General features: G+C 36.9%; 1 long non-coding RNA gene across 1 annotated transcript; it reads left to right on the top strand.

Moving 5' to 3' along the window:
• The first annotated feature begins 2,059 nt into the window (after positions 1-2,059).
• On the top strand, positions 2,060-7,794 carry LOC125261743. The gene is made up of 4 exons (XR_007183423.1): positions 2,060-2,485; positions 3,201-3,342; positions 3,755-3,884; positions 4,953-7,794. It is a non-coding gene; the product is annotated as an uncharacterized LOC125261743 (long non-coding RNA).
• The last annotated feature ends 3,599 nt before the right edge of the window (positions 7,795-11,393 follow it).

Genomic DNA, 11,393 nt, shown 5'->3' with positions numbered 1-11,393 from the left:
TCACTTTTAAAAAAAAGGCTTATTACAAAACAAAGCTTAATGAATTGGTCAAAATCATGTCTGATGTCTCCCTAAATATTTTGCGCATCTTATGATTCTATCTTACTCATGCTGTTTTCTTTTCATAATCAAATAGATGAATTTAAAAAATAGCAATGAATTATTATAATTATTAGCCTATTATTAATTTATTTTTAGACATATTTAATTTTGGGGGCATCCATGTTAATTGACATATATGATATCTGAAGTTACGCAATAGTTACTTTCCCTGGTAATTATTACTTTTATAATGATGTTACTCAGTTACTATTTGTGAGAAGTAACTAGGCCTATAGCTAATTCTCTTTTTAAAGTAACATGCCCAACACCGGTGACCAATATAACTATAGCTAATTTCAGAAGAAAGCAAGTATTTTGTGAGCTTACCTGTTGTAATTTAACTGAGGTCCAGGTTGTGGGTGGATGTAAGGCGTGAGGAGCCATGTCCTGCAGGGATAGCCACTGTCCCCCAACAAGTGACATCCAGCTGGCACATGATGTCTCTCAAACAGGAGCCTCAGGCCACTCTCCTGTAGGATCCGCGAATCATGTGTTGCGCCTGGCCACTTTGCGACAATGTCTAAAATAGTGTAGCTAGCATCAAAAACTATCTGAGTGTTAATGCTGTGGATTTTTTTTTCTATTTACATAAGCATGTTCATCTTCTGATGGTGCAATAATTCGGACATGTCCCATCTATAACACCAACTACACCGGGAAGTCCAGCTATGTCCATGAAGTGGGCTTTGTTTCTGTGTAGTTGGTGAACATCAAGTGGAAACCTTATAAACTGTCGGATGATGTGGGCCCATATGGAAAAGTTTTGTTAAAAACATATGTGATTCTTATATGTTCTAACAGAATATTATAAGGGACATATATGCTGCAAAAAAACGCATATACAAATTGCATAATATTTATGTATTTTCAATCCTATATGTCATATATGTCCAAGATATAACTAAAGTCTTACAGATTTTCATGATGTAAAAACAGGTAAATAATACAAATTTAATAGGCCTATGAATGTCCACCATATCTCTTAAGATGTGTATAAAACATAGTGCATCAGTATAAGGCTGTACTTCACTCATGCCCTCGCTCTTATCTTGTCCTAAGTGGAGCTTTACGCCTGTCAATCACAGTCATATAATGTATAATCATAGACTTTCAATCTCAGATGAAACACATATAAACTACACGCAAGCACATATATTAATTACTAAATTAACATTTTAATTACAAAACTAATTAATTAAATTAACATTTTAACGTGGGATGACACTTGGTGACTTTAGTCGCATTAGCTAGCCTATGTGAACACAAAAATCATGGACATGATTCAGATATTTTAAAGGGTCAGGGAAAAAGTCACACTTGGCTCCTTTGTGGTTAAAAATGACCACCATAGGAAATTAATGGGAAATACGAAAACACACAAAAACTCTGATAATCTTTTGGTGGTACAAACTACAAATCAACACGTTGTACAGAAAAAGTGCACAGCAATGAAGGGGTCACGCTCTAAAATATCAAGAGACACATTACACTAGTGTGACTATAAAACAGAGCAAGTTTTTGCAAATGTGAAATATCAAGAAAATCAAGAATTCAGCCACTGTGCAGGAAAAAAAACAGCAAGGAAGAAGTTTACAAGCACAAATGAACTACACTCTAAAAAATGCTGGGTTAAAAACAACCCAAGTTGGGTTGAAAATGGACAAACCCAGCAATTGGGTTGTTTTAACCCAGCGGTAGGGTTAAATGTTTCCCCAACCTGCTGGGTAGTTTTATTTAACTCAACTATGGTTTAAAAATTACCCAAAGTATGTTGGAAATGAACATTTATTAATGTTCAATGAATAATTATTAAACAATAAACATTTATTAAATTGCTTATCAATACATTTATATTAATAAACTATTAAACTATTAAATTTATATTAATAAAATATTAAAGCTTACTAATCAACATTCATTCTCTAATTGCATCTGGTTTTTAATTTCCCAAATATTTTGTGTTCATTTTAAGCTAGCCATATAGTAATTTTTAAATAATAGTTGGTTAATTGGTGTAGCCCGGGTAACCTATGCTACCAGCAAAGAGAAAAAAAGTTAAGAAAAGGAAACAAAATCTAGAAGAAAAATAGATTCATCCAATCACTGATCGTGCTGCAGTGAGAGACACCCCTAAGAGCCAATAGTAGCGGCGCATCCATAAGTCCCGCCCACTGATCGCGCCGGCGCTGCTTTCAGCGTGAGCAGATGAGAGAGAGAGTCAGAGCAGATCAGCACAGTTTCTCCAGAACATCCACTGATCTAACTGGAAATGTGATTGAGTGAACTAAAAGTGGAGCTTTTGAAGTCGATGCGTCAGCCTGAAGTGTTGTCGCCGGAGACAGAGAAGAGAGAGACGGAGCGGATCTCAGCGTGTGGAAGCATTGTGAGTAATCTTCCTTGTGTGAATAAAGATATGATTCTGTTATGCTTTAGTGAGCGAAATTTCAGATATTAACCCGAATATAATGTAAATAACATGTCGAAGTTTCTAAAATGATTAATTCTGAGCCGTTTTGAGTAAGTTACGGTAGGCCGCGTGCACACCGCGCGAGCTGAACTGATTAGCACATGGGCTAAAGCTAACACGAGTAAACATGATAATTGTGTCATGAAATGAGGTAAAGAGTGATATATGAGTGTCAGTGTGTTTTAATAACTGCCTATTAATGTTTAATTTGATTGTGTCAATTTGAGATATTCATATGATTTATGGTAATGTCTGAATCAAAAATAATAAATGGTTTGCTAAATAATGACTAAAGGGCGTTTACTGTACATTCAGTTAATCATTAATTACTAGCTTATTTTTGTTTGTTTTTGCATGAATGTGGATCCTTCAAATGTTTAATAAATCTTAAATAATGGCTAATATGCCCTTACTAGCCTGTATGTTAAGTTAATCATTAATTACTAGTGTGTATGTGCATAACACATGCATAATTGTGGACCCTTAAAAAACGTATTAACATCTGCCTCCCTCCCCTTCAGGTACAGTCATTTTATATATTCATCTGTTTACATTTATTGAGGTAAGAAGACAAATATCTAAGAAAATGAATGCGTATCATTTCCATCTCTTGTTTCTTGTCCCTTGACAGACCCAAAGGAAAAGGACAGTGATTCCCAAACCACAGAGAAATGAATGACTGTTGATGAGTATCAAGCACAACCTCGACAGAGACTCAGAAGAGGCTGAAAAAATGGAGGAAAACAGAAAAATTGAGAAATGACAACAAAAAAGTAAGAAAAAATGCACATATTAGTTATTTTACTGTTTGGTGAATCAGCAGCCAGCTATCAAACTGTTTGGTGGTTTATTTTAGTAGTTTTTTTCTGTCTTTACACTTAAAACTTTTAAATTATTGTAGAACTGCTATTGTTTCAATATTATTATTATTCAACTTGCTATGTAAAGTTAAGACAAAGAACTTAATAATTATTGGTAAGTAATTGCATTATTATCAAGTATATGGCAAGAAACCTGAAAGTTATCCAACCTCTAACATCTGGCATGATGGCTTTGAAAATGCATCACTAACATTAAATTAATTAGCTTAGATGACCATATGTACACATAGGAGGCAGCCGAGTTGGTAAATAGGTTTAAGAGATTGCTTTATCATATTTTATTTTGCTATATTTTTGTTGCTAGAGCTACCAAATCTGATAAATGAAGTGAAGATGGCCCTGAAGTCTCAGTGTTCGTCAGCATCAGTCACATGACTTGGAAGATGGGACAGGATTTGCCACAGAGTAATTACAGAGCCCTTCCAACAGAACGGGTAGTGTACTAGTTTATCTAGTCAATGAAGTGCTGAAACCCCGTTGTTGTTAATACTATATTCAAAGTGATCCAGTTGGAGTAAGTTTAGGTTAAAGGATTAGTTGTTTGAAATGAAAATTAGCCCCAGCTTTACTCACCCTCAAGCCATTCTTGGTGTATATGACTTTCTTCTTTCTGATGAACACAATCTGAGAAATATTAATAAATATTCTGACTCATCCAAGCTTTATAATGGCAGTGAACGGGATCAATGAGTATAAGCTGAAAAGAGTGCCTCCATCCATCATAAACGTACTCCACACGGCTCCGGCGGTTAATAAAGACCATCTGAAGCGAAGCGATGCATTTGTGTAAGAAAAATATATTTAACAAGTTATGAAGTAAAATATTTAGCTTCCGCCAGACCACAATCCATATTCAAGTTATGAAGAAAGTGTAAATTGTGATCATGTCAGTTACACTTTTTCCGTAAGTTTAATAGGGAAGGTGTAGGACGTAGCGTAAGCTTTGTGAGCTGCAAGAGTTTTACACTGTCTTTGTACGTTGAATACGGAAGGCGGAAGCTAGATATTTTACTTCATAACTTTGTTTAAATATGGATATTTTTTTACACAAACGTATAGCTTCGATTCAGAAGGCCTTTTTTTAACCCCCTGGAGTCGTGTGGAGTATGGAGGGATGTGGATGGAGACACTCTCTTCAGCCTTATAGTCATTGATCACTATTACTGCCATTATAAAGCTCGGATGCATCAGGATATTTATTAATATTTCTCAGATCATGTTCATCAGAATGAATAAAGTCATATACACCTAGGATGGCTTGAGGCTGAGTAAAGCTTGGGCTAATTTTCATTCCAAAGTGAAATAATCATTCTAAGTTTCTTGCTCCGTGCCACAATAGTGGCAATTCCTGTCAAACTCACAACTTTTTGGTTCCATTTGGAAGTCCAGATCCCCAAACATGCTGCTGTTGATTTGTCTAACTTAATATGTAGTCATGGACTGTGGGCCACTTTGCTTCCTAACATCAGCAATGTTTTGCCTTTTATTTGTTTGTCTCACAGGAGCAACGTTGCAGAAAGTGTCCTCATGTGGTGCCTGCCAGCATTGGTACAGTAAATAATGCCAAAACTTACTGAAATTAGAGGGAAGAATACACAAAAATATCTGAAAACCTTAATGGTGTTTGATGATTGATAGCCATGACAGTGTGTTCAAGGTATTTTGTTGTTGTTGTTGTTGTTGTTGGGGTGTGTGTGTGTGTTGTCTTCACAAAGTTCAGTTTGATATCAAGTTTTAATTTTAAATTACTCTTGTGGAGTATAATTTGATTGTCTTGTTGATTGTTGAAATAAAAGTATTTCTAATGTAAATCTGAGCAAGTAATTGACTGAAATCATATATGATTTGTATATGCAGAGATATTGTAATATTTTATGAAATCATGTAAGATAATTATATGTAGAGATATGAGGAATTAGGTGGAAACGTATAAAATCTGTGTAAAATTCATATGAGCAAATGATGCAAAATTTAAATAAATCCTATATGACTTGCATATGATTCAATCAAGAATTTTAAATGATTTGTATAGGAAATTTACTGACATTCATACACATTTTCTACTAAAATCATATATTAATTCATACTGTTGTCATGTAAAACTCGTATAAGAATTTTGCAGTATTCATATATGACCTAAAAATCCCATATAAGTTTTATGTGTGCTTTTTAGTATGAAAGTGGCCATAATCGGTCTGATTTTGTATAGGACATGTATTAGACTTATATGAAACACATAAGGAAATTCTGGCTGATTTGAGTAAGGAAGATATATGGTTGCTGTATATGAAACATACAGGTTTTTTTCATATGGGGGGGTCTACAGAGGGCATTTATTGTCTGATGCAATATTCTGCTGACGGATGGCTGAGATATGTGTAGTTCGTCCGCACTGCATAGCTGCATTTTCCCTGTGGCCAGGTAGCGCAGAGTTGTTAAAACTTTGATCTCCGGTGTTATGGGGTTATTTTTGTCGGTGAAGTGACTGCGTCCCTGACCAGCTCGACAACAGTCATAATACCTACGCAATTAAGGCGATATCTTTTTAAAAGCTTGTTATCGTTAAATCTTTCTAAAAATGTTTGCGTTCTGATGTGGATTGCTGGCAACAGCCATTTTAGGATTGTGAAGAGGCACTAAAAGTTCTTAGTTAAGAGTTTTCTCTTAAAACCTATTCACAAAGCTGCTGAGACAAACTTTTACTAAGGAATAGAGAAAACTCTTAAGCTAAGAGTAAGGGCGGGGTTGACCTCGTTGCTATGGATGATGTCAACAAGCTTACTAACTATGCCCACAGTGATTGGCTGATGGAGGAGTCTCTGTCAGTGATTCATTCATAGAAATATTGTTGAAATGTATCATTTAGCCATATTCAAATAATGATTTTAAAATAAAAATGTCATGTTCAAATAAAGATTTTAAAATAAAAATGTCATATTCAAGTAAAGATTTTAAAATAAAAATGTTGCTATATTCAAATAAAGGTTTTAAAATGTAATTGTCACCATAGGCATAATTTGCGGCTGGGACAGGCGAACATGTTTACGGACATGTTTTTGAAAGGGTCGATATTGTCCCGACCACTTTTTGAAACATCTCGCGGCACGGATCTAATACAAAAGAAACACCTCTAGTTGATTATCAATTTGTGTTAAATAATAGGCGATCTGCCGCTGGGATGTGTTGTTTTTGAAATCATGTTGAGTGCTCCTTGTCGCTGTTATCAGAGGTGCAACAGTGATCTCTTGGTGCTCGTGCACACTGCGATTCATTTCACACAGATGAGCGCTTCTATGGTTTTAATGAATTTTTTTTTTTTTTTAAATAATACATGGTTGGTTTAGAACCCAGAACCTCTTGCATGCTAAAAGATAATGCTGCCACTAGTCCATTAGGATAATCTTATTTTTAAGAACGGATCCACGTATTTATTAACTAATTTACTCACTCTGGGCCCTCGGGGCTAACGACATAATGTCAATAATGACCTATTGTATTATAGCAGATGTAAGGAAGAAACTATCATATTAAATTTTAATATCATATTATTATTATTTTTATTGTTATTGTAATAATAATACAATACACCCCCCACATACACATTCCTGTCCCACCCAATTTTTAAAACAAAGTTACGCCACTGGTTGTCACTGATGAAACTATGTAGGCTATATGTACATGTTTGCGTGTCGAGAGATTGAAGAATTCAGGTGACAAATTATGTTTTATTACCAAAGTTTGCCATCTAATCAGCTAAATTCTTTTTGGGCTAAATTCCAAGCTCGGAGCCCTCAGACAATTATTATTATTATTATTATTATTATTATTATTATTATTATTTACTCTATTCGATCATTTGTAAGTGTGAACTAGAGAAAATAATTTCCACATGTAATCAGACATTATGTATTTAAGATATGTTTTTTTTTTTTTTTTTAATTTTGCCTTTATCGTAGATTCAAATCTAAATCAAAATATGTATTGCATTTAGGCGGATTGCTGAGGCAGACTGACAGTAACAGCTATTAGGATTGTTTGTGATTTGGTCTTAGTGATTTAGGAGTCCTCTTGACTACTCCTTACGTCTCACAGATTTAGGAGCTAGTTTTAATGCTAAAATGCTTTGTGAAATAGTCCTAGAACAAACATTTAGGAGTCCTAAAATTAGGACGGACACGCCCATTATTTTTAAGAGTTTCTCCTAAATCGGCAAGTTAGAAGCTACATTTAGCCTTAAGATAATTTGTGAATACGGCCCCAGATAGGAGTCCTCTTGACTGCTCCTAACGTTCACAGATTTAGGAGCTAGTTTTAACACTAAAATGCTTTGTGAAATACTCTTAGAGCAAAAATGTAGGACTCCTAAAATTAGGACTGACACGCCCATTATTTTTTAGAGTTTCTCCTAAATCGGCAAGTTAGGAGCTACTTTTAGCCTTAAGATGTTTTGTGAATACGGCCCCAGAACAATTACAATAGGGTTTCAGCACTTCGTGCTTGAACCCCTAATAATAATAATAATAATAATAATAATAATAATCAGGACAATTACAATAGGGTTTCAGCACTTCGTGCTTGAACCCCTAATAATAATAATAATAATAATCAGGACAATTACAATAGGGTTTCAGCACCACGTGCTTGAACCCCTAATAATAATAATAATAATAATCAGGACAATTACAGTAGGGTTTCAGAGCACTTCGTGCTTGAACCCCTAATAATAATAATAATAATAATAATCAGGACAATTACAATAGGGTTTCAGCACTTCGTGCTTGAACCCCTAAAAATAACACCCTTATTCCTCATCAGGTATCGTTTAAAGCCCTTTGAAGCTGCACTGAAACTGTAATTTTGACCTTCAACCATTTGGAGGCAATTGAAGTCCACTATAAGGAGAATAATCCTGGAATGTTTTCATCAAAAACCTTAAATAAAAAACTTTAAAAAACCTGTCACTCTTTGTTATATTGCAGCCATTTCCTAAAATCATTTGAGTTCATTTTTTTCCTCATTAATGTACACACAGCACCCCATATTGACAGAAAAACGCAGAATTGTTGACATTTTTGCAGATTTATTAAAAAAGAAAAACTGAAATATCACATGGTCCTAAGTATTCAGACCCTTTGCTCAGAATTTAGTAGAAGCACCTTTTGATCTAATAAAGCCATGAGTCTTTTTGGGAAAGATGCAACAAGTTTTTCACACCTGGATTTGGGGATCCTCTGCCATTCCTCCTTGCAGATCCTCTCCAGTTCTGTCAGGTCGGATGGTAAACATTGGTGGACAGCCATTTTTAGGTCTCTCCAGAGATGCTCAATTGGGTTAAAGTCAGGGCTCTGGCTGGGCCATTCAAGAACAGTCACGGAGTTGTTGTGAAGTCACTCCTTCGTTATTTTAGCTGTGTGCTTAGGGTCATTGTCTTGTTGGAAGGTAAACCTTCGGCCCAGTCTGAGGTCCTGAGCACTCTGGAGAAGGTTTTCGTCCAGGATATCCCTGTACTTGGCCGCATTCATCTTTCCCTCGATTGCAACCAGTCGTCCTGTCCCTGCAGCTGAAAAACACCCCCACAGCATGATGCTGCCACCACCATGCTGCACTGTTGGGACTGTATTGGACAGGTGATGAGCAGTGCCTGGTTTTCTCCACACATACCGCTTAGAATTAAGGCCAAAAAGTTCTATCTTGGTCTCATCAGACCAGAGAATCTTATTTCTCACCATCTTAGCAAACTCCATGCGGGCTTTCATGTGTCTTGCACTGAGGAGAGGCTTCCGTCGGGCCACTCTGCCATAAAGCCCCGACTGGTGGAGGGCTGCAGTGATGGTTGACTTTCTACAACTTTCTCCCATCTCCCGACTGCATCTCTGGAGCTCAGCCACAGTGATCTTTGGGTTCTTCTTTACCTCTCTCACCAAGGCTCTTCTCCCCCGATAGCTCAGTTTGGCCGGACGGCCAGCTCTAGGAAGGGTTCTGGTCATCCCAAACGTCTTCCATTTAAGGATTATGGAGGCCACTGTGCTCTTAGGAACCTTAAGTGCAGCAGAATTTTTTTTGTAACCTTGGCCAGATCTGTGCCTTGTCACAATTATGTCTCTGAGCTCTTCAGGCAGTTCCTTTGACCTCATGATTCTCATTTGCTCTGACATGCACTGTGAGCTGTAAGGTCTTATATAGACAGGTGTGTGGCTTTCCTAATCAAGTCCAATCAGTATAATCAAACACAGCTGGACTCAAATGAAGGTGTAGAACCATCTCAGAAGAAATGGACAGCACCTATCCCACAAAGCTGCTTAGATCATCTGTTAAAACAAACAGTATTCAACAAATATGTTCAACTTTCAGACTAATACAATTTATATTGCACAGTTCTAATTCACTAGCTTATAGTTGCATATTTATGCTATAAAATGCATAAAACCAACAACATGAAGTGATTGACAATGTAGAGCCAAAAGGAAACAGACCAGATTATCTCAGGAGGGAAGTGGCTATGTCCAGCCTCAACTTGTCCACTGCCTTCTGGGAAGTGACGAGATTTATAGCCTCGTCCTGTAAAATCTTCTCTGCAAACTGAAGAGAACTTTGATTAGCAGAATAGCATGGCCTATTTTTCCCCACTAATTGATTACAAACAAATCAAACATTAAATTGAATTAATTTAATATAGTGTACATATAGTATTAGCACATTTAATAAAACCTCCATCATGTTGAATAAATGCAGGTCAAGGTCTTCACTCTGATTGATACTGATGGTAACCATATTTCACTTTTAACTCACTTTTAAAGGAACACTCCACTTTTTTTGAAAATAGGCTCATTTTCCAACTCCCCTAGAGTTAAACAGTTGAGTTTTACCGTTTTCGAATCCATTCAGCCGATCTCCGGTTCTGGCGGTACCACTTTTAGCATAGCTTAGCATAGTTCATTTAATCTGATTAGACCGTTAGCATTGCGCTTAAAAATGACCAAAGAGTTTTGATATTTTTCCTATTTAAAACTTGACTCTTCTGTAGTTAAATCGTGTACTAAGACCGGCGGAAAATGAAAAGTTGCGATTTTCTAGGCTGATATGGCTAGGAACTATACTCTCATTCAGGCGTAATAATCAAGGAACTTTGCTGCCGTATCAGGGCTGCAGCAGGCGCAATGATATTACGCAGCGTCTCACAAACGTCTCCATGGTTGCAAGGCACGTTCCCTGTGCAAGCAGGGGCTCACGGGTGCTGCGTAATATCATTGCACTGCTGCAGCCATGGAACGGCAGCAAAGTTCCTTGATTATTACGCCTGAATGAGAGTGGCAGTGCGGTACACTCCGTGTTTCCGTGACACCGAGCTGCCGACGCACCCTCACCCGGTGGTCGGACCCCTCGTTCCTGCGGGCAGGAGTGCCCCTGGAACAGGTGTCCAGGCATGCTGTGGTCTCCACAGACACCTCTGCCACCGGATGGGGGGCCACGTACAACGGTGTAATGAATGAGGCAAATCAGACACAATTATTGGTTAGTTAACCAATAGTTTTAAAGGTGCCCTCGAATGAAAAATTGAATTTATCTTGGCATTGTTAAATAACAAGAGTTCAGTACATGGAAATGACATAGAGTGAGTCTCAAACTCCATTGTTTCCTCCTTTTTATATAAATCTCATTTGTTTAAAAGATCTCAGAAGAACAGGCGAATCTCAACATAACACCGACTGTTACGTAACAGTCGGGGTGTACGCCCCCAATTTTTGCATATGCCAGCCCACATTTCCAATATTATAAAAGGCATTAGACAAGGGCAGCCAGTATTAACGTCTGGATGTGCAGAGCTGAATCATCAGATTAGGTAAGCAAGCAAGAACAATAGTGAAAAATGGCAGAAGGAGCAATAATAACTGACATAATTCATGATAACATGATATTTTTACTGATATTTGTAGACTGTCTTT

This window comes from Megalobrama amblycephala, unplaced genomic scaffold, assembly GCF_018812025.1.
Source record: "Megalobrama amblycephala isolate DHTTF-2021 unplaced genomic scaffold, ASM1881202v1 scaffold477, whole genome shotgun sequence".
Classification (NCBI taxonomy): Eukaryota; Metazoa; Chordata; class Actinopteri; order Cypriniformes; family Xenocyprididae; genus Megalobrama; species Megalobrama amblycephala.
Note: the sequence above shows the minus strand (reverse complement) of the source record. Positions and strands in the feature narration are given on the sequence as shown.